This window comes from Ovis canadensis, chromosome 12, assembly GCF_042477335.2.
Source record: "Ovis canadensis isolate MfBH-ARS-UI-01 breed Bighorn chromosome 12, ARS-UI_OviCan_v2, whole genome shotgun sequence".
In the NCBI taxonomy this organism is placed as follows: domain Eukaryota; kingdom Metazoa; phylum Chordata; class Mammalia; order Artiodactyla; family Bovidae; genus Ovis; species Ovis canadensis.
The window spans coordinates 25,975,746-26,003,226 of NC_091256.1; the positions used below are offsets into that span (position 1 = coordinate 25,975,746).

Below are 27,481 nucleotides of genomic sequence, written 5' to 3' on the forward strand. Positions count from 1 at the left end.
GACAAGTGCAGTAATGTAGACAACTGAGGACAGCTCACTGAGTTTCTGAATGTATGTGTGGTAATATACATAATACAGTGTTATTCGTATATTTAGAGATGATTTGAAAACATATCGTCTTGTCTCAAAATGATTAATTGCTGTTATTTTCCAAAGTAATGTATAATGGGAACACTAGACTAACTTTTTATTTAATTTTTTATCATTAGAATCAAGATATTATTCTAACTTGTTGTACAGGGTAATCATCTGATAATTGTGTGACAGGGAACATAATAACACAAAAACCTAGTTACATTGTAAGCATAGGGAAGTAAGCAGGAATAAAAAGTGATATTTCTCAAGATGTAACTTTTAAATAAAAGCATCTACATTTTATTTATTTGACATGTTCTTAAAACCATAAATCTCATTCTACATGAATGTATGAAAATTGCTGTGGAAGTTTCAAACAATTTATGTGAATGATGACAGACTCTTCAAATATTTGTGTCTGAACCGACTCAGGGAAGCCTGGGTTTTACATTTGGTAGTTTAACATATATTGATCAGTCAGGGCAGTAAAAAAGTTGCATTTACTTAGTATGAGCAGGTTGAAAATGAATAAAAGGAAAAGCTAATGAAAATTTTAGGAAAAAATTCATTAAAAAATGTATTTGTATCAGTATCACCAATATAAAATACTTGAACTTTGACTCAATGATTAAATTATTAAGAAATCTACATTATAAATTTCTTTCACTGAAAAAAAAGTTTAGACATTTTAAAATTCAGTTTCAAAATAAATCATTGGCATTCTTTACAATCATTGGGCTTTAGCATATTCAACATGTATGCAATTTAAGTTGAGAACATTTTCATTGGACCCATTTTCCACCCCATACTTCCATGCCCATACTCCCCATATTCCCATGCCCATCCCTTGGCTATTTGTCGCTCCAGATTTGTCTAATCTACTAATTGTCTCCATAGATTTGATTATTCTGGACATTTTGTACAGTATGTGGGCTTTTGTGACTGACTTCTTTCATGTAGCATAGTGCTTTCTGGTTTACCCATTTGTGGCATGTATCAGTAGTATATCACATTTTATTCTACCTATAAATTAATCATTTGATGGACTTGGGGTTGTTGCCACTTTTTGTCAAATATAAATGTTGCTGCTGTGAACATTCATGTGTGCTTTATTTTTTTTTATTTTTATTTTTACTTTAATTTACTTTACAATACTGTATTGGTTTCAACATACATTGACATGAATCCACCACAGGTGTACATGCGATCCCAAACATGAACCGCCCTCCCACCTCCCTCCCCACAACATCCCTCTGGGTCATCCCCATGCACCAGCCCCAAGCATGCTGTATCCTGCTTCAGACATAGACTGGTGATTCGATTCTTAAATGATAGTATGCATGTTTCATGCCATTTTCCCAAATCATCCCACCCTCTCCCTCTCCCTCTGAGTCCCAAAGTCCACTATACACATCTGTGTCTTTTTTGCTGTCTTGCATACAGGGTCATCATTGCCATCTTTCTAAATTCCATATATATGTGTTAGTATACGGTATTGGTGTTTTTCTTTCTGGCTTACTTCACTTTGTATAATCGGCTCCAGTTTCATCCATCTCAACAGAACTGATTCAAATGTATTCTTTTTGACAGCTGAGTAATACTCCATTGTGTATATGTACCACAGCTTTCTTATCCATTCATCTGCTGATGGACATCTAGGTTGTTTCCATGTCCTGGCTATTATAAACAGTGCTGTGATGAACATTGGAGTACATGTGTCTCTTTCAATTCTGGTTTCCTCTGTGTGTATGCCCAGCAGTGGGATTGCTGGGTCATATGGCAGTTCTATTTGCAATTTTTTAAGGAATCTCCACACTGTTCTCCATAGTGGCTGTACTAGTTTGCATTCCCACCAACAGTGTAGGAGGGTTCCCTTTTCTCCACACCCTCTCCAGCATTTATTGCTTGCAGATTTTTGGATCGCAGACATTCTGACTGGTGTGAAGTGGTACCTCATTGTGGTTTTGATTTGCATTTCTCTAATAATGAGTGATGTTGAGCATCTTTTCATGTGTTTGTTAGCCATCCATATGTCTTCTTTGGAGAAATGTCTATTTAGTTCTTTGGGCCATTTTTTGATTGGGTCGTTTATTTTTCTGGAATTGAGCTGCATAAGTTGCTTGTATATTTTTGAGATTAGTTGTTTGTCAGTTGTTTCATTTGCTATTATTTTCTCCCAATCAGAAGGCTGTCTTTTCACCTTGCTTATATTTTCCTTTGTTGTGCAGAAGCTTTTAATTTTAATTAGATCCCATTTGTTTATTTTTGCTTTTATTTCCAAAATTCTGGGAGGTGGATCATAGAGGATCCTGCTGTGATTTATGTCTGAGAGTGTTTTGCCTATGTTCTCCTCTAGGAGTTTTATAGTTTCTGGTCTTACATTTAGATCTTTAATCCATTTTGAGTTTATTTTCGTGTGCAGAGTTAGAAAGTGATCTACTTTCATTCTTTTACAAGTGGTTGACCAGTTTTCCCAGCACCACTTGTTAAAGAGATTGTCTTTTCTCCATTGTATATTCTTGCCTCCTTTGTCAAAGATAAGGTGTCCATAGGTGTGTGGATTTATCTCTGGGCTTTCTATTTTGTTCCATTGATCTATATTTCTGTCTTTGTGCCAGTACCATACTGTCTTGATGACTGTTGCTTTGTAGTAGAGCGTGAAGTCAGGCAAGTTGATTTCTCCAGTTCCATTCTTCTTTCTCAAGATTGCTTTGGCAATTCAAGGTTTTTTGTATTTCCATACAAATCTTGAAATGATTTGTTCTAGTTCTGTGAAAAATATCACTGGTAGCTTGACAGGGATTGCATTGAATTTGTAAGTTGCTTTGGGTCGTATACTCATTTTCACTATATTGATTCTTCCAATCCAGGAACATGGTATATTTCTCCATCTATTAGTGTCCTCTTTGATTTCTAAAAATATGGAATGCTTCATGAATTTGCGTGTCATCCTTGTGCAGGGGCCATGCTAACCTTCTCTGTATCATTCCAATTTTAGTATATGTGCTGCCGAAGCGAGCACTGCTTTATTTTTTTTTAATCTGGACATATGTTTCAGTTTTCTTGGATATGTTGTTGTTGTTCAGTCACTAAGTTGTGTCCAATTCTTTGCAACCCCATGGACTATACCATGCCACTCGTCTGTCTTCTCCTATCTCCCAGAGTTTGCTCAAATTTATGTCCATTGAGTCAGTGATGCTATCTAACCATCTCATCCTCTGCCACCCTCTTCTCCTTTAGCCTTCAATCTTTCCCAGCATCTTTCCAAGGGTCTTTTCCAGTGAGTCAGCTTTTTGTACCAGGTTGCCAAAATTTGGAGCTTCAGCTTCAGTATCAGTCCTTCCAAATGGTTGGTTAGGGTTGCTTTCCTTTAGCATTGACATAATGGGCTAATCAGAAGATAATCCTATATTTAACATTTTGAGGATCTGGCAAACTGTTTTCCAAAATGGCTCTACTGTTTTATATTTCCACCTACTATAAGTGACAGCTCCAATTACTCCACATCATTACCAACACTTTTTATTATCTGCCATTTGATTGTAGTCATTCTAGCAGTTGTGAAGTGGTATCCTTTTGTGGTTTTAATTTACATTTCCCCATCATGACTAATGATGCTAAACATCTTTGCATGTGTTTATAGTCCATTTTCTACCTTCTATGGGGAAATATCTATTTGAATTTTCTTCCCTCTTAGTCTTTTTTTTTTTTAACTTGCATTATTGACTTGTATGAGTAATTTATATATTTGTATGCCCCATTCCTTTAGAAACTGTTTGATATAAAAATATCTCCTTCCAGTATCTGGGATGTCTTTTCATTTTTTTGTCCATCTCTTTTCCTGATCTATCTGTCTGTCTGTCTGGTCAGTTTGTCAATTTTCTTTCTTTTCAAACACTTTTAGTTTCCTTTATATGCTCTATTATTTTTCTGTTTTTATTTGATTTTCCACTGTGATTGCTATTATTTCTTTTTTTCTATTTGCTTTATGTGAATGCTCTAATTTTCTTTTTCTAGCTTCATAGAGAGAAAATGTGGGTTATTGACTTCATAGCTTTCACTTTTTTAATATAAGCATTCACTGCTGTAAATTGCTCTCTAAGCACTATGATTAAGATTTGTTCTTTTATAGTTCCTGTAAGTTTTCTTATTTATTTCATGCATAAGATATTTTTTAATATATCTGTCTGCAAACTTCAAGTAAATATTCCCTAACAGAGAATTACAGCTTGAAAAAGACACTTATTTAACTGCAATGAACCTTATGCTCCCTGTGTGAGCTAGAGTTTGTAAACCACTGAAATAGATAATCTAATCCTCAAACATAAGAGGAAATATGAGAGAATGAGATGGAAGCAATTGATGAGTTTGCTTATAAACTTGTTGACTTTAAGTGTTTTTTTAATCAAGCACAACTGGAGATTATATATATATATATATATATATATATATATATATATATGAAGCTCAGGGGAGATTAGAGACTTAAGATGGCAAACATCAGTGCACATGAAATCATAAGATCTGAATGTAATATCATAGGAAATATGTTTAAGGGATAAGTGGAAAATGAACCTGAAAAGGAAACAAATAATGGAGTAAAGTATGTCAAAAGAGACACATTAATTTCTAGTAAAAATAAATAAAAATTAAACATTCATAAGTGTTATTACAGCACAATATTTCTAAGAAAAATATGCAAGAATTCAAGTTAGGTGTGTGGAGAATAAATAAATAGGCAGTATAATAGAAAGATGCATTATTTGAAACAAATACAAAAAGCGATAGAACTAAATATTTGTTGTCCAAAACTTCTAAACTAAATAAATCAAAGATATTTCAGGCTTTTTCTTGACTTGCATTTTTTCAATTTAGCTTAATTTCTATGTTTTCTATTGTCATCCCACACGATTTAAAAAAATATAGACTACTTGCTAGATTTTTACTGAATTTGTATTTTTTTTTCTTCATCATCATATTTCTTATACCAGGAATGTGAGATTTTTCTTTTCTTTTCTTTTTCCCATCTTAATAGATTTTCATGTACTAAAATTACATTAGGGAAACTATATATATATATGTGTGTGTGTGTGTGTGTGTATGTACTAGAGTTTGTTAGTAGAATTCAGTGTAAAAGAGATTGGAAATTTGTGGGGTGTATTTTCAGAAATTTTTGAAAAAGAAGTGAATAAGTAATATCAAAGATTCACTTCTAGCAGGTATTTTTGTTTTTAGCCCTCCTTTATGGAATTTTTTTCAGTTTTCCTCTTGAACTTGTCCAACTCTCAGAACTCGCTTCCAATATCTGATATTCTAAAATCTGGAAAAATAAGCATAAACAAAAATGAGACCTGCAAAATATATCTCACTAACATTATTTCTTTTTTTTTGGCATTTTATGATTTTTTTAATTTATTTATTTTAATTGGAAGTTAATTACTTTACAATATTGTATTGGTTTTGCCATACATCATTTCTTAATTCTTCCTAAATAATGGTGGGGCAGTTGATTCTTTTTTTTTTCTCCATAATATAGCATGTAATTATTTTTTTCTGGTAAAGTGTGGCCCTCTTTCTAGGTGGCAGCTCTGCATTGTTACTACTATCCCTCTCATGAATTCCCATGACATCAAAATGCCTTTTCTCACTGAAGTGAATTCTAAAGCCTGTGATCATGTGGTTTCTTTGAGGTAGTCAACTTTTGTTGCTATTCAAAAATTTTTGAGATAAGTAAAAATGCTATATTCATTTCATTAAAGAACAATAGTTGCAGCAATTATTGAAAAGCATTCATGTAATATTCCTAGAAAGCACCTCAACTACACTATTTTGTGCTGTCATGTCTTATTCACAGAGTAGCCAAGGGTCCATGGAAATATTACATTTAAAAGTCTCTTGCTAAAGGCTTAACAACCATCTCTCTAGGGGTAGAAAACCTAATTTATTCACATTTACTGAGTTTTGTGGTAGAAATATTTCCACCATGGTCAATTTCAAGCTATCAATGTACTGCCATGGCTCATGGAGTTGATGTGCATTTGGCTATCCTGAGCCAGTGCATGCAAACTTGCAACTAACCTCAAAAATTTTATTGAAACATTTTTGTAAAGTTATCTCTTCTTCATTAACATTGGAAAGTGATATAGGATGAAATCACTAACATCACAGAAAAGGATGAATTGAAGTCTGTGTCATTCTTTGTCTGAGAGCTGTGTCATGTACCTCCTACATATTCTCTATGACAGCAGTTAATAGGTCAAATCTATCCCTCACCAAGTTTTGTATCAGCCTGTTGAAAAAAAATCAAATGGAGAATAGTATTTTTGATAGATGAGGATGGTATGAATTTATATTAAAATATGCACCAATAAAAAAGCCATGCCCATATGTTTATATATTGTCTGTGCCCACTTTCATACCCTATTGGCAGTTATTGACCACTGCATGCTCCTAAAACCCTACAGTAGTTGCTACCTGGCTCCTACAGTAAAATTTCACCAACATGGGCTCTAATATAATATTAATATGTATTTTTTGTCTTTAAAAATGCTATCAAGTGTTTTAAAAGTATTTAACTTGTATATCATTGAAAAGTTTATAAATATAGTTCATGTTATGTTAAGGAAATAAAGTTACTACTTTAGTATCCCTTATATGGAAAACATATAAAATAAGACTGAATCTTGAATCCAGGTATTTGTGAGTTAATACTGAATATTTTACTAATAATAACTTATATACAATCATATTAATATATGTACATATGCTATATATTATATATTATGTCCATGAATTAAATGCAAATATATACATTATATATATACCTTAATATATAATATATACTTATATAAATATGCATTTTAACTAACGTAACTTCCATAGCAATAATCTAAAATCTTACATATCAAACTGATCTTAACTGAAGTGCCATTTCAAACTGATCTCCAGATGCAGATTTGTATAATTTTGTGGAGTCAGCCAGCTTTCCCATTTTTCTCTTCCTTCTTATGATCTCCGATTCTAGTCCAATTCAAAATGACATGATTATGAACTAAGAGGAAGAACAAACAACATGAACACTTGAGGAAAATGAAGCTGAATAACTGAACAGTGTCTGTGGGTAGGGGAGGATAAGTGGAATCTGGTAATGCTGAAATGAACTGTGGAAATTTTGACGTATTTAGGAAGAATTACCCTGCCCAGTGGAATGCTGAAAAGATGAGATACAGGCAGAATTTCATGAAATCTGAATGCTTAGTTTCGGCTGGAGTTTCTAGAGACAGCTCTCACAGTCCCAGACAATAAGTGCTCAATACATATTTGATGAGTGCTCTGTGATATTTTTGTTAATACTTTAGTTCAACCTCTGAATGCACACAGCAATGAATTATTACTGTATGTAAAATGTTTCCCACTCTACATAAATTGGATCGCCTGTTACAATATGTATATCATGTTCTGTTTTGTTTCTCCATTAAGCAGGTAAATGCTTTCCCCCATTCTCTCAAGTGGAGCTGAGACAGTGTCTTTGTCTGTTCAGGCTGCTATAAACAAAAAACACCACAAACTAGATGACTCACAAATAACAGTTTGTAGTTTTGGAGGCTGAAGTCCAGGATCTAGGGGCCATGATGGTGGGGTTCTAGTGGAGGGCACTCATCTCATTCACATGGGCTCCATCCTCATGACCTAAGCACCTCTCAAAGGCTCTGTTTCCCAATAGCATCATCTTCAGGGGTTAGGATTCCAACACGTAAATTTAGGTAAGACATAGCATTTATCCTGTATCAGACTGGTTTTGTCTCTATCAGTTAATACTATGAGATGTGAGGGTGAGCAGACTAGCCAGCTGTTTCTTTTGTGTAAGGATACTGTCCATGGTGTATGACAATGAAGCTAGCATGTGAACCAAATAGGAGATAGAGAATTCAGGTGTCCTTTAAACTCCTGCGTTCATTTGACTCTCTAGTGTACTTCTCTTTCTGAAGTTTTGTTATTCAACATTTCCTTCTCAAAATCAAAACATGACCCTTTGTGTCCCTCATGCATCAGCAAGCAGTTACCACTCTATAATTCATGCAAGGAAAATAGATATTTAACACTTTCATGGGGAAAAATCTTTGTGAATACTATTTATCAACATCTGGTATGCAGTAATGATGTATAAAAATCCGTTTCAATCTTATTTTCCCCTGAGTTCTTTTCATCCTTTTTTAGCCTATTTTCTTTTTTCCACCTCCTTTGCTGAATATCCAGACATTTTCTCTCTTTGTTGACCCCTATTCTCTTCGATATGCCCCCTCTTTACTGAAATCTTTCTATAAACTTTTTTTTAAAATTTGGTTTAGTACTCTTGGAATCCCATTACAATTTCTCATTGATATTTTCCTGCAAAATAGTGCTACTCCAGTACTCTTGCCTGGAAAATCCCATGGACGGAGGAGCCTGGTAGGCTGCAGTCCATGGGGTTTCTCAATCAGACACGACTGAGAGACTTCACTTTGACTTTTCACTTTCATGCATTGGAGAAGGAAATGACAACCCACTCCAGTATTCTTTCCTAGAGAATCCCAGGGATGGAGGAGCCTGGTGGGCTGCCGTCTAGGGGGCACACAGAGTCGGACACGACTGAAACGACTTAGAAGCAGCAGCAGCAGTGCCTCTTCACCTTAGATAAACTTACTTTTTTAATGCATTTTTATTTTATTTTTATAATAATGCATTTTATTTTTAATGCATTTTAATGCATATATGAGATACTGCCTCTGACTGTGCTTCCAATAATTTTGTCTTATAACATTTGTTCATCAGAGTTGGTTTCTTTTACTTCTTAAATCTAATAGATATAAATATATGTCAATCTAGAATATATAGAAATCAAATAAAATCTGGATCCATTTTCAATATATCCTGGAAACAGTAAAAATGAAGTATCAACATGTGATTTGCCTGTGGTAATAAATATCATCAACATGGCATAAAACTCTCTTGAGATAAAGGAGGTTCCTCAATGTCTAGTGCAGTAAATATGTACGTTTTTTCTTTGTTTTGTAATTAATTTTATCAAAGTCTTTGTATTACTAGAGCATATAAATAAGCATCCAAGGCATAATTATTACACAACGTTGAAAAAGGCAATTGCTGGGCTCCAGCCCCAGTGGATCCAGGGAATTTGAAGTGGGGACAAAGTTGGTGTCTTAGAAAAGAATTATTTAATTAGAAATATAAGATTAGGAAAGAATAGTGTAGTAGGAAAATTATTGGAGAAAAGAGGCTGAATAACTTGGTTTATGCGGAGAGCTAATAAAACCTCAAGACAAGAGGTTTGCACCATCTACGTTAGGCCACCAGCACCCGCTTGAATAGCGGAGGGTGCCCCACCTTGGGCTCCCTCTCGTGTGGGTCTTAGAAGCCAGGGCAAGTAAGTATACATGGTGAGCCTCCACGCCCCAGATGGGAATTCATCCTGAAAAGGAGAGGGAGGGAGAGGGAGAAAGAGAGAGAGAGAGAGATTCGACACAGGGGAGGCCAGGTTTCCAAGAAACCAGTTTGAGAAGCTGGTCTGAGAAACTGGTCCATCCTTTATTGTTCACGAAAGCTTTTTATACTTTTGGTTGTACATAGAGATCAATGAATAATACAAAGTTATGCAGTGTCAGCAGCCTTGATCCTTATCAAGACCAGGCTTTCTTTCTGCAAATCGTTCCATATACAAAGGATCTTAGGTGATTTACATTATCTTCTGGCTAGAAGGCCAATTAACATTTTACAGCCCTTTTCTGATAAGGGTAATAGTACCCTTTGTTCTTCCCAAAGTCTGGTGCCACTCTTAGAAAGCACTAAATAAAGTTACATTCTTACATAGCAAGGACACAACAATTTATAACAAAAAAAAAGAGGAGTACAGTGATTTATAACAAAGAGAAAATTCGTTAACTCAAAAGTCTAGTATTGCTAACATCAAAACTACTATATTCCTATTTCTGCATCCCATTTACATTGATTAATATCCTCCCAGCTGCCTAAAAGATAAAGGATATGGAGGCCTGGCGGTAAACATTAACTCAACAGTCAAACTAATTCTTAGTCTAAAAGGCTCTATATCTTTAAGATGTTTTAAGCTTCATGCCTCTCATGGTTGGGGGCTGTAAACAATCACAAGTTGTAAAAGTCCAGGGGAATCTGTCAGGCAAGTTAGAGAGCCATCAGAGGGATTTGAGCTGAAACATTCCTATCATATGCAGGAGACCAGTTGGAGCTCTAAGTTAACTTTTTCCAGAGAAAGGTGGTCAGGGATAGCCCCCTGTAATGTCAGAAGAGTATAGTATAGCAGACAGTAAACAGACAGATTTTGGTTTCAGGGTAGATGCTCAGGCAGAGGACCCCTTGAGATCTGACTTGCCTTGCCCATCAGGTCTCCTGTGCTGGCTCCTGGCAGGCAATTTGGGAGACTATTGCCCTGGAAAAGAGGACAAGGAAAAAACACAAGTTATCGCCAAGTCTTCAGTTCATTTCAGTTGCTCAGTCATGTCTGACTCTGCGACCCCATAGAGTGCAACATGCCAGGCTTCCCTGTCCATCACCAACTCCCACAGCTTGCTCAAATTCCTGTCCATCAAGCCACTGATGCCATCCAACCATCTCCTCTTCTATTGTCCCCTTCTCCTCCTGCCTTCAGTGGCTTTTCCAATGATTCAGTTATTCGCATCAGGTGGCCAGAGTATTGGAGCTTCAGCTTCAGCTTCAGACCTTCCAATGAATATTCAGGACTGATTTCCTTTAGGATTGACTGGTTGGATCTCCTTGCTGTCCAAGGGACTCTCAAGAGTCTTCTCCAAAACTACAGTTCAAAAGCATTAATTCTTCCGCACACCACTTTCTTTATAGTCCAACTCTCACATCCATACATGACTACTGGGAAAATCAAAGCTTTGACTAGACTGACCTTTGTCAGTAAAGTAATGTCTCTGCTTTTTAACATGCTGTTTAGGTTGGTTATAACTTTTCTTCCAAGGAGCAAGTGTCTTAATTTCATGGCTACAGTCACCATCTGCAGTGATTTTGGAGTCCCAAAAAATAGTCAGTCACTGTTGCCACTGTTTTCCCATCTTTTTGCCATGAAGTCATGGGACTGTATTTCATGATCTTAGTTTTTTAAATGTTGAGTTTTAAGCCAGCTTTTTTCATTCTCCTCTTTCACTTTCATCAAGAGGCTATTTAGTTCTTCTTTGCTTTCTGCCATACAGCTGGTGTCATCTGTGTATTTGAGGTTATCGATATTTCTCCTGCAATACTGATTCCAGTTTGTGCTTCATCCAGCTTCATCCAGTACATTTTGCATGATGTACTCTGTATATAAGCTAAATAAGCAAGGTGACAATATACAGCCTTGACATACTCTTAATGGTACTTGGCAAGTCTCAATGGTACATTATAGCAACTAATAAAGAACCACAAATACATAATATTAAAAGCAATGATGTAAAGTAAATTTGGCTGTTAAATATAGGAAAAAGTCACATTTTTTTGGCTCATGAAGAAAGTTAAAATCTGTGAAGAATAGTAATTTCCTAATTTATTAACAATAGAAATACAGAAATGAAAAGAATTCTAAGTCATCATCAGGATATGTTAAATTAGTTTCTCAGTATTCAAAAAAGTGATCAGGGTTTATAGTTTATATCTTCTTTTAATAAATATATAATCAGCAATCAAGTGATGATTTTTGTTTCTTTAAAAACAGATATAAATTTGGACATATCCTATGTGGTATTACATTATTTATTCTTGGAAAAAAATAGATTAAACCTGCTTTAAATAAGCTACTGGCAACTTGGGCAAGAATTATAGAGGCATAGATATTATTCCCTTACCAAAACCCCCAAAATTTAGGATAGGGGTATATTTCAACTGGCCCATTTTAATGGCCTTAAGCATCATTCTATGAGTCACTCTGCACAGTAAGTTTAGTTGTTTTCTGTTATTTTAGTGATAAATCTTCTTGCCTAAATTCTCTAATGACCTTGACTGGAAGTTACCACCTGTTTGGTCTCAAGACTCTTTCAAATGCATAACAATTATTGAGAAATCTGAAAAGCTTTTGTGTTATGGAAGCTATAAATCTACATATATATGTATATATAAATGGAAATCTATACTTACCATAGTAAAATTAAAACAGAGATTTAAAAATATGCATTTATTCATACAATTTAAAGAACATTAAGCAAGCTTATTACATATTATTAATAACATATATAACATTTAAACTTTAATGATTTTTGTGCATTTCCTTAATATTTGGCTTAAGAGAAGATAATTGAATCCCCACTGCTGTTTCTGCATGCAATCTGTTGCAAACTGTAGTTTTATAGCTTCGCACAGATTTATTGGAGAAATGAGAATTGCAGTGCCTTTTTGAATAATTGTGGATATTAGTCCTAACTACTACACCAAAATTCAGCATGTGGTAGGAGAACAGGCAGCTCATGTTCAAAAGACCTGAACTCCCCAATGGCTTTCAAGGAAGGAATTTTAAACACAGTGTGAGGGAGGAGGCTTCAGGGTGCGTGATCAGCTTGTGGACAGTTCTCTAATTGGTTGGCATCAAGTTGAAGTTTCACATGTCACCAGCCTTCTGGTTTCAACCACTCTAAGATCTTTTTTTCAGTCAGCAGTTTTCATCTGGTGAGGGGTCTGCTTCCTATAAAAAATCAACTTAGGAATGTATGTCAAGCCTTTATCTATATTTTTCAGGGAACTAAGAGTACAGTGATACTGCTATAGGAAGGACTTATAGCTTAAATGTTTCCCAGTTTCCCAGCCCATCAGGTATTGTTTGTTTCTACATCTTCATATTCCTAATTATTAACTCTTGAACCAGCCTTCACTGACTCAAGGGAGACCTGGGAGAGTAAGGTAAAAATCTTTTACTTCAAAGGACAAGGGCTTGTATATGATTTCATGAGGACCTAATAGACCTAGAAGACAAATTGTGGGGTTGTCATAGAGGTGCAAATTTGCAAGCTGAAATTGAAATTTCTGGGAGAAATATCAACAACTGCAGATATGTAGATGGTACCACTCCAAGGGCAGAAAGTGAGCCTCTTGATAAGGGAGAAAAAGGAGAGAGAGTGAAAAAGCTGGCTTAAAACCCAACAATCAAAAAAACAAAGATAATGGCACCCAGTCTCATCACTCCATGGCAAATAGATGGGGAAAAAGTGGAAACCATGACAGATTTTATTTTCTTGGGCTCCAAAATCACTGTGGAAGTAGCTTGAGCCATCAAATAGAAAGATGATTGCTCCTTAGAAAGCAAGCTTTCTCCATAGGAAGAAAAGTTATGGCAAACCTAGACCACATATTAAAAAGCAGAGACATCACTTTGCCATCAAAGGTCCATATAAGTCCAGGCTATGGGTTTTCCAGTAGGCATGTGTGGATATGAGAATTGGAACATAAAGAAGGCTGAGCATGAAAGAATTGATGCTTTTGAATTGTGATGCTGGAGAAGACTCTGAAGAGTCCCCTTGGACTGAAAGGAGATCAAACCAGTCTATCCTTAAGGAAATTAACCCTGAATATTCATTGGAAGGACTGTTGCTGAAGCCGAAGCTCCAGTATTTTGGCCACCTGCTGTGAAGAGCAGACTCATTGGAAAAGACCCTGATGCTGGGAAAGATTAAGGGCAGGAGAGAAAGGGGTGGTAGAGGATGAGATATTTGGATGGCATCACCAACTCAATGGACATTTGAACAAACTCCAGGAGATAGCAAAGACAGGGCAGCCTGGTATGCTACAGTCCATGGGGGTCTCAAATAGTTGGACACGACTTAGACACTGAATAACAGAGAGGTTACATCCCTTCTTCCTTTATTTCTCTTTCTTTTCTAATGCAACCCTTTGTTTTGGCAAAGCACATGCTGTACCACCCCCTCAGCCTCCCTTGAACGTTGGATGGATAACAAATGGATATAAGTGGAAGAAATGCATGAAGCTACTGAATTGGATCCTTAAAGAAAGAAGAATACATGTTTCATCTTCTCCCTAACTAAAATGAAGATGTAATGGTTAGAACTAAAAACTATGACATGAGAAAACATACTAATATTAGTGATATCTCATTTCTTTGAAGTTAGCTTTGCAGTCCTTGATTGTTTATGTTGTACTCATATTTGAGAGAAAATGAAACGGAAGTTTACTGAAGCCAGTCTTATTTGGCTTATGTTACTGCATCCAAACTTGTATCCCAGCTATTAAAAGGACCTTACTGTATGGCCTTCAGAATCCTTTAATATTGCAGAATTTGTGATTTAATTAAGAATGGCTTTTATATATTAATATAAGGGAATTTGCTGAGAGCAATTTCATATGAAACTGTATGGAAGTCAGATATTAATTTTCTTTGCATTTCTATATTAAAAAGTAATTCTTAAATTATTTTTTTGTGTGTTTCAACCACTCCATGATGACTCATAGGCATTTGCTAGGTAATAGCGAATCTGTAAATTTATAAAGAGTTCCATATTTTGACATCTTCAATGTGTTATTGAGAAATGTGAAAAATGGAGGAATTATAAAGTACCCAGTACATGAAAGACACTTAAATAAATATTTATTTGTAAATAAAAATATCATTTTTATGTACATGTCAATACTAATATGGTAGTGAATTTTATGCAAAATGTGTTTCATAGTCAAAATTTGTCATAGGATAATGGTATAAATGTTGCAAGAAACACATTGTTTCTCGTATAGTGTAGCTCATACTTGACTGGATTCTGATTCAAGGAAGCCAGCAAGATGAATTTCCAAGGAGAGGATAAAAAAAAAAAAAATGGTGTGCCCACCCTCCTGGGTACAGGCCACTTCAAAACAAATCTCAAAGTAGGCAAATTTATTTTTTCTCTCATGCTCTTTCCTTCACCTAACTTTTGGAGTAGCCTATGTTTTACTTTTCCCAGCTCTAAAATGTCCTTATCTTTATCTATAAAGTTTCTACTTTGACCTTCAGTTGCAGCACTGATTTCATGATCTTTCAGTTTATTAGATCTTGATAGATGTTAAATGAAAACAAATCTTTTATGGCAAATTCATACTTACTTACAAAACATCAATTATATGCTAGTCCTGTGTCCCTGTGCTTAATCACTCAGTTGTGTCCAATTCTTTGCAACCCTGTGGACTGTAGCCTGCCAAACGACTCTGTCCATGGAATTCTCCAGGCAAGAATACTGGAGTGGGTAGCCTTTCTCTTCTCCAGGGGATCTTCCTGACCCAGGGATTAAACCCACCTCTCCTGCATTGCTGGCAAATTCTTTACCATCTGAGGCACCAGGGAAGTCCTCATATGCTAGTCATAGAAGTATTTAATTTTAGACAGAGTGAAAAATAATATTAAAACAATAAAATCTGTGAGATTATTGTGTTGTGTTTTCTCTTCTTGGTATTATTTTTTTCCTCATGGATAAAGGTCATATGGAACAGAGAGTTAGTCACCATGGAATTTTGCCTAGAAAATGCTGTCTACAACTCACAATCTATACAGAAAAGTGATCAAAATTTAAAACATAGAAGCTCTCTTTTTAGATAGTTGCTTCTTTTTTTTTTAATTTTTTTTACTTTATTTATTTATTTATTTATTTATTTATTTATTTTTAAATCTTTAATTCTTACATGCATTCCCAAGCATGAACCCCCCTCCCACCACCCTCCCCATAACATCTCTCTGGGTCATCCCCATTCACCAGCCCCAAGCATGCAGCATCCTGCGTCAGACATAGACTGGCGATTCAATTCTTACATGATAGTATACATGTTAGACTGTCATTCTCCCAAAACATCCCATACTAACAGAATCAAAAGGCTCTGCTCCTTTTGGAAATTCTGTGGGCTCATGTGTATATGTTTATTTGGATGTGTGTGCAAATAGTGGTCATAAGTTTATTATATGTTTTAAGTGAAAACCTTATAGTATTGTCTTATCCTTCTTTTAAATTGGCTTATTCTTTGAGTTAAGGAAAAGGAAGCTAAGAGCCAAGAGGAATAGTCATGAGTGTAACATATATTCCAAATAAGAGAGATTTGTTCCTTTGTTTTCATGTGGTTAACTGTCCTGATGTCATTTCAATACCTCCTACCCCATCTTCATGGCATTTAAACAGTCTTCCAAGAAAGATTGCATGTCACCCTCAAGTTACTTCCCCCCTGGAACTCAATGGGGTTGCTGGCTTAAATAGTCAGATTTGAGAATATCATCAACATAGACAGCTTCAGAGAACTATCTTAACACTTAAGTGAACTTTCTGGAAATAAACGTCCTATTCATTGCATCTTGGAGGCAAACTCCACAGTGTGCAAGATTAAGATGCTTCTCTCCAGCACGATTTGAAGTGAGAACCACTGTGTTTAAACAGTCGGAACCAGTTCCTTATTTGACATTGCCCACAGGCTCATGCCGCAGAGGGTACTTGGAAGTTCTGCTTTTGGAAGCCTTCATTTTTCTCCTCACTAAGCAGTTGATTCTCCTTCATTACATTCCACTAAAAAGTTGCATTTTGTGAGATATTAATGTTTATTTTCTAAAATAAATACATAACATATTTTTTTTAAAACAGCCATAGTCAAGAAAATTTGGAGTTTGAATTACTATAAACTTTGCTTGAAAGTCTACTTTCTATATATGGATGTCAAATCTTTTACAGTGTCCTACAATTAGAAAAAAGATAGATTTGTTTAAACAAGCATTTTACAGAGCAAATATTTTTGCATCCTAAAATGCCCGTTACTTTCTCAAAGTAAACACTTGGAAAACAACATAGCACAATTTTTAATTCAATATTGCAGCTTCTAGAATTGTTTTCAGTTAAAATGCAATCACTTCAATCACCATAAAATATTTGACAATTACCGTGAGCTGAAATGATTTTAGAAAATCTTTATTTTCTCAACTTCTTAGATGATTTCTGAGTGCTAAGTACCAATTCTTGACAAATAATTGCTTTAATTGCTTTCTCAGAAAGACTTGGAGACTACACTACTTCATCTCTATGAAGGAATTACTTAATATGGTACTTCAAGTTAAATGCTAATTTGTTTACCAAAATATATTTTTCTCACATTTTTTATATACTTGAACTCTATGATTTTTACCTCAATATTTTGCATGAGATGAAGGGTTGCATTAAATGCGCACCTTTCTGTGATGATTAATCAGTACATGAAATTATCTCTCAGAGAAAATATGTTATGGAACACAGGAAATAAATTATTTGTTGACATCATATTAACTATCAGTTATTAATCATGTATTGACCATAAAGTGAGGATCTATGTAGATTTCAAGACACTAGTATTTCCCCAAATCTTATAGTTTTATTGACAATAAAATTCTTAGAAGAAATGCACATTTAATTTTTACACATATTTAACTCAAGGTTGAAAATCAGCCACATTTCTACATGAATCATTTCTCACAATTTTACATACTTTATGTGAGAAATGGATGTATGTTTACTTGCCAAAATAAATAGGAATCTGAATATCATCCACTACTGGAATGTTGTGATAGTTTTCTTATCTCAAATAAGAAGCCCATCTTTTAAATCAGAATTATGATGTTATTCATGAAACTTTCATGCTGATTATTCCCCCTTTAAAATGTAGAGAGGTTAATATCTTAATGTGGGCATGATATGACCAACTTAGAATAGAATGCAATTTTCAAATGTGTTAGTCTGTAAAATAATAATAACACTATATGCATACGAGAGGAATAACACTCAAAGTTTACTCATATTATATGAAAAGATTTTTATATGAATAATATTGGAGGCTTCAATGTGTGTAGATGAAATAGGTTGTGTCAAAACCATCACTTGTCATTGCATCAATAAAATAATACTTGGCTTCGAGTCTTTCCCATTAATTTGGTAACACATTGTAGAAGCAGTTTGGCACCCTTAAACTTGGTGTATTTTATCATCTTCATGCTGAGGACCCCTCCCCCAGAAAAACAGCCTTCATCACCTCCTTTCAATCATTAAAGTGAAGTGAAGTCGCTCAGTTGTGTCCAACTCTTTGCAACCCCATGGACTGTAGCCTACCAGGCTCCTCAGTCCATGGAAATTTCTAGGCAAGAGTACTGGAGTGGGTTGCCATTTCCTTCTCCAGGGGATCTTCCTGACCCAGGGATTGAACCTAGGTCTCCCACATTGCAGGAAAATGCTTTACTGTCTGAGCCACCAGGGAAACCCATCATTAATTTTTACCATACATTTCTCACATGTATGTGTATGTGTGTGTGTTTGTGTATATACACACAGGTATTCATGTATACATATATAGGAATAATTGAAATGGTATATGACAAATGTCTGTATAGTCAAAGCTATGGTTTTTCCAGTAGTCACATATGAATGTGAGAGTTGCACCATAAAAAAAGCTGAGCATCAAAGAATTAATGCTTTTGAAGTATCGTGCTGGAAAAGACTCTTGAGAGTCCCTTGGACAGCACAGAGATTGAATCAGTCAATGCTAAAGGAAATTATCCCTGAATATTCACTGGAGGGACTGATGCTAAAGCCAAAGCTCCAATATTTTGGCCCTCTGATGCCAAGAGCCAAGTCACTGGAAAAGACGCTGATGCTGGTAAAGACTGGGGGCAGGAGGAAGAGGTGGTGACAGAGGATGGGATGGTTGGATGGCATCACTAACTCAGTGGGCATGAATTTGGGCAAACTCTGGAGACAGTGAAGGACAGGGAAGCCTGACATGCTGCAGTTCATGGGGTCTCAAAGAGTTGAACGCAGCTTAGCAGCTGAACAGCAGTGACCAAACCCCAGAGTTCCTTTCCTTCAGCATTAAAGTGATATACTATTTTCTAAAAACAAATGGCTTTATGAATCAAGAAAACTTAACATTACAAAGATATACACCAGCTTACACTGGAAAAGAAAACAAAAGACAAACAAATAAAAAACTTTAAAGCATTTCATTTAAGGCAGCTGCTACAAGTTATAAAGTGAGTGGATAAATTTCAAAAATCAATGTCAGTTAAAATCGAAATGCCCTCTCACAATCCAGATGTACTTCAGACAGCAACAAATAGAACAACACAAAAGGACATAGATGTGACAAAGGACACGGGAGAAAATGAAGGTCAGCTTGTTGTGCTTGTGCTATTCAACCCAACAGGAAGACTTCATGTAGGTGTCTAAAAGGAAGCAGCAAAGATCAAGTCTGAGGTAGTCTTTTTATTGAGCTGAAGTAAAATTAGTTCATACAAGCTATAAACAAATCTAAAAGCAAAATAGTAAGAATATAAAGACAGCTTACCAATTTTAATGGGTTCAGTCGCTCAGTTGTGTCTGACTCTTTGTTGCAACCCCATGGACTGTAGCCTGCCAGTCTCATTTGTTCATAGAATTTTCCAGGCAAGAATACTAGAGTGTGTTGACATTTCCTTCTCCAAGGGATCCTCTCAACCCAGGGATCAAACCCAGGTTTCTTACACCTCCTGCATTGGTAGATGGATTCTTTACCACCTTCCCACCTGGGAAGCCCTGCCAATTATATGCCACACAAATAGCATGATTAAGGGTGGTTTCGTCACAAGTCGACTCTTGCAACCCCATTGACTATCGCCTGACAGGCTTCTCTATCCATAGGATTTTCCAGGCAAGAATACTAGAGTGGATTGCCATTTCCTTCTCCAGGATAAAAGGTGATGATTTACTAATCATCAAGCAGCTGACTTGTTAAAGAGAACTGTCATAACTAGCTAACGTGCATTGAGCACAAATTCTGAGTCAAACTTTAAGTGCTTTACCTGGTTTTGCTAATTTAATACAGTATTACAAGTTAACGTTATTACCCTAAAATTAAGGAAGTTGAAATTTAGATTATCTAAATAATTTACCCACTGGTAGCTCAGATATTAAATAATACACTTGCAATACAGGAGATCTGGGCTCGATCCCTGGGTTGGGAAGATCCCCTGGAGAAGGGAATGACAACCCACTCTAGTATTCTCTCCTGGATAATCCCTTGGATAGAGGAGCTAGGGCCGATGGAGTTTCAAAGAGTCAGACACGAGTGAGCGACTAAATACACACAGCACTCAACTAGTATCAATGACTTTATTCAATCAGTGATTGTAGATTTAGGGTTCAAAGTCAGGCAGTTTGGCTCCAGAATATGGGTTCTTAATCCCTACAACCATGTGCTTCCCAAATTTGCCATGTTTGCTAAAATAAGACTCCCAGCTCCTGTTCATCCTTATTGCTAAGGAGTGTGAGAGGATACTGAGTCCATGCAAAGGCATTAAGTTATGAAATGGAATCCTCAGAAAATAAGAAAGTTTTTAGAGGATTAAAAATATGATCATTAAGTTTAATACTAAAAGAAAGGCAGTACACTGTTAGATGAAACTGAATAGGTTTATTAGAAGAAAATCTTAAGAAACTAACTCATAATAGCAAATAACTAATGAGCAGATGTAATTTATGGGGAGAAAAAGAAAGGAGCTGGAAGAACATGGAGGATGCATTTTATGTCCATAAGGAGAAAACTGATAGCTGTTTGAGAAGACACAGAGAGAGAGAGAGAACTTTCCTTGTAAGACCTGAAGTTGAATTTAACAATGACAGAGCACCAAGCAAAATTTGTAAAGAAGGATGGTGCTGTGTAGGGATTTCTGAGTTAATGTCTGTCATTTTTAGCTAATCCATTTCAGTTCTTCGTAGTTCAGCAAGGAGTTTCAAGATCTGACACATTTTAAGAGCCAACCTATCACATGCACTTCCCTAGTGGCTCAGACGGCAAAAGCGTCTGCCTATAATGTGGGAGATCCCAGTCCGATCCCTGGATCAATAAAATTCCCTGGAGAAGGAAATGGCAACCCACTCCAGTACTCTTGCCTGGAAAATCCCGTGGACAGAGGAGCCTGGTAGGCTACAGTCCATGGGGTCACAATGAGTTGGACATGACTGAGCGACTTCGCTTTCACTTTCATCAGAGGCACGGACGCAAAAGAAGAGACAAAGGTGTATACTTGGTCATCTTCACCTCATATGCTGTCTCCAAGGATGACAACTGTGGTATCTGTCTATCACAGATCAAGGCATCTTCATCTCTGGATGAAGTACCTAAGGGCGGATAGAACTAGTGGCTTTTTTTGGATCATAGTTTTGGTAAAGAATCTGCCTGTAGTGCAGGAGACCTGGATTCAATCCCTGGGTTGGAACATCCCCTGGAGAAGGAAATGGCAACACACTCCAGTATCCTTGCCTAGAAAATCTCATGGACAGAGGAGCCTGGTGGGCTGCAGTCCTTGGGGTCGCAAAGAGTCGGGCACGATTGAGTGACTAACACTAACACTTAGTTTCTTGAACTCCTATTATTTTCCTCCCAGAGAATAAGAGCACCTTGTCAGATCCCATATATTAATAGTTTATCCATATAAAGCCATAGACAGCAAGCCAATCTGTAACCACAAGAAGGGAGCCTACTCCTAGCTTGCCTTTTTTTCCAAGACCATGAGAGCAAAAGAGTTTTCATTTTTCTTCACTGAAAATGTAACCAAGAGACGGTAGGACGAAAAGAGAAAGTAGCAAAAACGTATACACACTATCTGATCTGTAGGGTCTCTGTGATGACCCAGAAAGGTAAGCTGGGAGAGGGGAGGGAGGCTGAAGACGGAGAGGAGATACAGATATAGATATAATTATGTATAATTATGACTGATTCATATTGTTGTTATATGGCAGAAACCAACCCAACTCTGTAATGCAAATATCCTCCAATTAAAAAACTAAAAAAGAAAATGTAGTCAAGTGTGCATGAAAAAAATTTGATGTGCAGTGCCAGAATACTAAGCTATGAAAAACCATTAGATCATGTTTTGTGAGGAATAAGAGTGACACAGGAATTTTAGACTTTGTTAGGTGATCTTCTAAATGAGAAGAAAACAGAAAGAAGTTGCATTATGCAGTAAACCATTGCTAGGAATTTTCCTCAACCTCAGATATTATAATCTCCAAGTATTTCTCCTGAAAACATTATTTATCAAATCAAGATACTGACAGAAAAATTAATATAAGAATATTTATAAACTTTTTTTCTCTGAAGTTTAAAAATTTATCCTTGTTAGATTTAATCAAAAGCAAAGAATGCCAACATCCGCTGAATCATCAAAAAAGCAAGAGAGTTCCAGAACATATATTTCTGCTTTATTGACTGTGCCAATGCCTTTGACTGTGTGGACCACAATAAACTGTGGAAAATTCTGAAAGAGATGGGAATACCAGACCACCTGACATACCGCTTGAGAAACCTGTATGTAGGTCAGGAAGCAACAGTTAGAACTGGGCATAGAACAACAGACTGGTTCCAAATAGGAAAAGGAGAACACCAAGGCTGTATATTGTCACCCTGCTTATTTAACTTCTATGCAGAGTACATCATGAGAAACGCTGGACTGGATGAAGCACAAGCTGGAATCAAGATTGCCGGGAGAAATATCAATAACCTCAGATATACAGATAACACCACTCTTATGGCAGAAAGTAAAAAGAACTAAAGAGCCTCCTGATGAAAGTGACAGAGGAGGGTGAAGAAGTTGGCTTAAAGCTCAACATTCAGAAAACTAAGATGATGGCATCCAGTCCCATCACTTCATGGGAAATAGATGGGGAAACAATGGAAACAGTGGCTGATTTTGTTTCTTGGGGCTCCAACATCACTGCAGATAGGTGATTGCAGCCATGAAATTAAAAGGCACTTACTCCTTGGAAGAAAAGTTATGACCAACTAGATAGCATATTCAAAAGCAGAGACATTGCTTTGCCAACAAAGATCCGTCTAGTCAAGGCTAGGTCCAGTGGTTATGTATGGATGTGAGAGTTGCACTGTGAAGAAAGCTGAGCATCGAAGAATTGATGCTTCTGAACTGTGGTGTTGGAGAAGACTCTTCAGAGTCCCTTGGACTGCAAGGAGATCCAACCAGTCCATTCTAAAGGAGATCAATCCTGGGTGTTCATTGGAAGGTCTGATGCTGAAGCTGAAAATCCAGTACTTTGGCCACCTGATGTGACGAGCTGACTCATTGGAAAAGACCCTGATGCTGGGAAAGATTGAGGGCAGGAGGAGAAGGGGATAAGAGAGGATGAGATGGCTGGATGGCATCACCAACTCAATGGACATGAGTTTGGGTCATGGGTCTCTGGGAGTTGGTCATGGACAGGGAGGCCTGGTGTGCTACAGTTCATTGGGTCATAAAGAGTCAGACGCAACTGATTGACTGAACTGAACTGAAAGAATGTCTGCAATTGTTTTTATTACTTATTGTTTAGGAACGTCTGCTTGTAAAATAAGGTGTGAATATGGAATTAGCAGAAATGGGATGGCACTAACAGAAGCAGAAAATATTAAGAAGAGGTGGCAAAAATACAGAGTGAGTGTGAGTGATAATCCATCAGCCGTGTCTGACTCTTTGCAACCCTACAGACTGTAGCCCATCAGGCTCCTCTGTCCGTGGGATTATCCAGCTAAGAATAATGGAGTGGGTTGTCATTTCCTCTCCACAGAAAAACTATACAGAAAAGACCTTTATGACTCAGCTATTACGATGGGGTGATCATGCATCTAGAGCCAGACATCCTGGAATGCAAAGTCAAGTGGGCCTTAGGAAATATTTATACGACAAAGCTAGTGGAAGTGATGGAATCTGAGTTGAGCCTTTTCAAATACTGAAAGATGATGCTGTGAAAGTGCTGCACTCAATATGCCAGGACATTTGGAATACTCAGCAGTGGCCACAGGACTGGAAAAGGTCAGTTTTCATTCCAATCCCAAAGAAAGGCAAGGCCAAGGAATGTTCAAACTACTTCACAATTGGACTCACTTCACACACTAGCAAAGTAATGCACAAATTTCTCCAAGCAGGTTTCAACAGTACATGACCCATAAACTTCCACATGTTCAAGCTGGATTTAGAAAAGGCAGAGGAACCAGAGATCGAATTGCCAATGGATCACTGAAAAAGCAAGAGAGTTCCAGAAAAACATCTATTTCTGCTTTATTGACTATGCCAAAGTCTTTGACTGTGTGGATCACAATAAATCATGGAAAATTATTCAAGAGATGGGAATACCAGACCACCTGAGTTGCTTCCTAAGAAATCTGTATGTGGGTCAAGAAGCAACAGTTAAACCGGACATGGAACAGCAGACTTGTTCTGAATTTGGAAAGCAGTATGTCAAGGCTGTATATTGTCACCCTGCTTATTTAACTTATATGCAGAATGCATCATGAGTAATGCTGGACTGGCTGAAGAACAAGCTGGAATCAAGATTGCTGGGAGAAATATCAATAACCTCAGATATGCAGATGACACCACCCTTATGGCAGAAAGTGAAGAACTAAAGAGCCTCTTGGTGAAAGTGAAAGAGGAGAGTAAAAAAGTTGGCTTAAAACTGAAATTTTAGAAAACTAAGATCAGGGCATTTGGTCCCATCACTACATGGCAAATAGATGGGGAAACAATGGAAATAGTGACAGAGTTTATTTTGAAGAGCTCCCAAATCACTGCAGATGGTGACTGCAGCCATGAAATTAAAAGACACTTGCTCTTTGGAAGGAAAGTTATGACCAACCTAGACAGCATATTAAAAGCAGGGACATTACTTTGCCAACAAAGGTCCAGCTAGTCACAGCTATGGTTTTTACAGTGATCATGTATGGATGTGAGAGTAGGACTATAAGGAAAGCTGAGCACCAAAGAATTGACGTTTGTGAACTGCAGTGTTGGAGAAGACTCTTGAGAGTCCCTTGGGCTGCAAGGAGATCTAACCAGTCCATCCTAAAGGAAATCAGTCCTAAATATTCATTGGAAGGACTGATGCTGAAGCTGAAACTTCAATACTTTAGCCACCTGATGTAAAGAACTGACTCATTGGAAAAGACCTTGATGCTGGGAATGATTGAAGGCAGGAGGAAAAAGGGACAACAGAGGATGAGATGGTTGGATGGCATCACTGACTCAATGGACATGAATTTGTGCAAGCTCTGGGAGTTGGTAATGGACAGGGAAGCCTGGCATGCTTCAGTACATGGGGTCACAAACAGTCATATACGACTGAGAGACTGAACTGACTGACTGGTGGAATTAGCAAAAATAGAGATATTAATATTTCAAAGAAGGTATGGTTATTACTTTTAGGTGGCATAATTATTTATCTGGAAAGAATCAACTAGAGCAGAAAACAAAACCTAAACCATCTTAAAAAATTTTTTGTTACTATAAAATAAGTAAATAAATGATCAGTAGTAGTAGTTTTTTAGTTTAGTTTAGTTCAGTTGCTCAGTTGTCTGACTCTTTGTGACCCCATGAATTGCAGCACGCCAGGCCTCCCTGTCCATCACCATCTCCTGGAGTTCATTCAAACTCACGTTCATCAAGTCAGTGATGCCATCCAGCCATCTCATCCTCTGTTGTCCCCTTCTCCTCCTCCTGCCCGCAATCCCTCCCAGCATCAGTCTTTTCCAATGAGTCAACTCTTCGCATGAGGTGGCCAAAGTACTGGAATGTCAGCTTTAGCATCGTTCCTTCCAAAGAATACCCAGGGCTGATCTCCTTTAGAATGGACTGGTTGGATCTCCTTGCAGTCCAAGAGACCCTAGTATCCACCTACTAAATGAGCAAAACCAGTAGCAAAATATAATAGCAGACTACATTCACAAAAATGTCAAATTATATAATTAAGGAAATAAACTAAAACAAAACTATTTAAGGGAAATTATGAATAAATTAAGAGCTTAGTCATTTTCTGAATGAAGAAAAATCTTAGAAATGTATTTCTCCCTCATTAATGTTATACAATTTAAACCATATTAATCAAAATTTACCTGGAAAAAACAAGTAAGGGAAGGTAGAAAATTATATTTCAAATCAGGGGAGGATAATGATAGTAGCCAAACATCATTAGATATTACAATCTATTGTAAAGAAATAGGATAGAGCTTTAGATGTGTCCTGACTACCCTGCTGGATAGCCTTGAGTAATTTATCTCTTTTTGTCTCATTTTTCCTAACTGTAATGTGTAAATAATGGGAGTACTTACCTTGTAGAAGTATCATGAGAATTAAACTGGCTTATTTATGTAACTATCAGCATTTATTAAACACTCAAAAGTTATCACTTTATTAATGGTTCTGATGATGATGATGAAACAGTAATTAATTAGCAAAGAAAATACTGTAAAGTCTAGGAATATACTTAAGTATATGTCACAGTTTCATATATGGTTATATCAATACAGAGGATGTGTCCAGGAGAGAGCATACAAACACACCTATTGTAAGGTTAGATTAATATCTTGATCTTAAAAAAAGTTAAAAGTGAGAGACTTTTTAGGCTATTTCTAAATCACCTAATAGAGTTAAATATTTTAAGTGAAATTTCTCATGTGCAAGGTTTTACATGAAATTCCTACCTGACTGGAAAGAACTGTTTTTAAATGCCTTAAATATTGAAGGAAAAATTTAAAAATTAATGTTACTTAGATCTTGTAACCACTTATTTGTTTATTCAGCAAATATTTAATGCCATTTATAGGCACAAAATGTACATCAGCTTACAAAATACATTTATTTACTTATTTATTTCCAGGAAGCTTGAAGTTAATGTTTTAGTGCAGTAAGGAAGACAATAAACAGGCAAAGTGTATATTATACTACCTAAACTGAAGGATAAAAATGATATGATCATTCCAATAGATGTAGAAAAAAAAATCTGACAGAATTGAGTTTTACCATAAAATAATGTTGAATTTTATCAATTTTTTTCATAGCTATTGGAATGATCACATAGTTTTTATGTAATATAAGGTATGATTGATTTGCATTGCAGGCGTATCTTCTAAAAGGGGAGGGTAGCAGTCAGCATCCAGATGCATGCAAACTAGAAGCCATACTCTCAGATAGTGGATGTACAACATACAGTAAGATCCGTTCCAGAAAAGACTGGGCAATTGGTGCTTTGGCCGGCTCCCTCTGCACCGAGCCCTGGAGACATAGCTCCAGTGTGTGCTTCCACACTCAGGAACAGCTGCTTCTTTGTTTGCTACAGTCCCGTGGAACTCATAAGCAGGTCCTGTTGCTTTTCAGAGCTAGGTGACCTGGGAGCCCATCTCTCGGTTGGCTCAGACCAGACCTCTGAGTAGTCTGTTGGTGAACCAGTTTCCCTTTTTTTTACAAGTTGGGGTGCTTCACATTTGTGTCATCTGGCTTTCTTTGCTTTATTGCTTGTCAAGGATTAATTAAATTGAACCGAGTGGATGTAATGCCTAGAGGGATAGCAATCCCAGGATGCTAGGTGTAGTCTAACATGGAGCTGAGATTCTT

General features: G+C 36.6%; 1 protein-coding gene and 1 non-coding gene across 4 annotated transcripts in view; one reads left to right on the forward strand and one right to left on the reverse strand.

The window, feature by feature from the left end:
• Positions 1-27,481, forward strand: part of BRINP3 (BMP/retinoic acid inducible neural specific 3) — a 492,323-nt gene that overhangs the window by 399,373 nt on the left and 65,469 nt on the right. The gene's annotated exons all lie outside the window — the stretch shown is intronic.
• Positions 2,991-3,097, reverse strand: LOC138416727 (U6 spliceosomal RNA). The gene has a single exon (XR_011247843.1). It is a non-coding gene; the product is annotated as a U6 spliceosomal RNA (small nuclear RNA).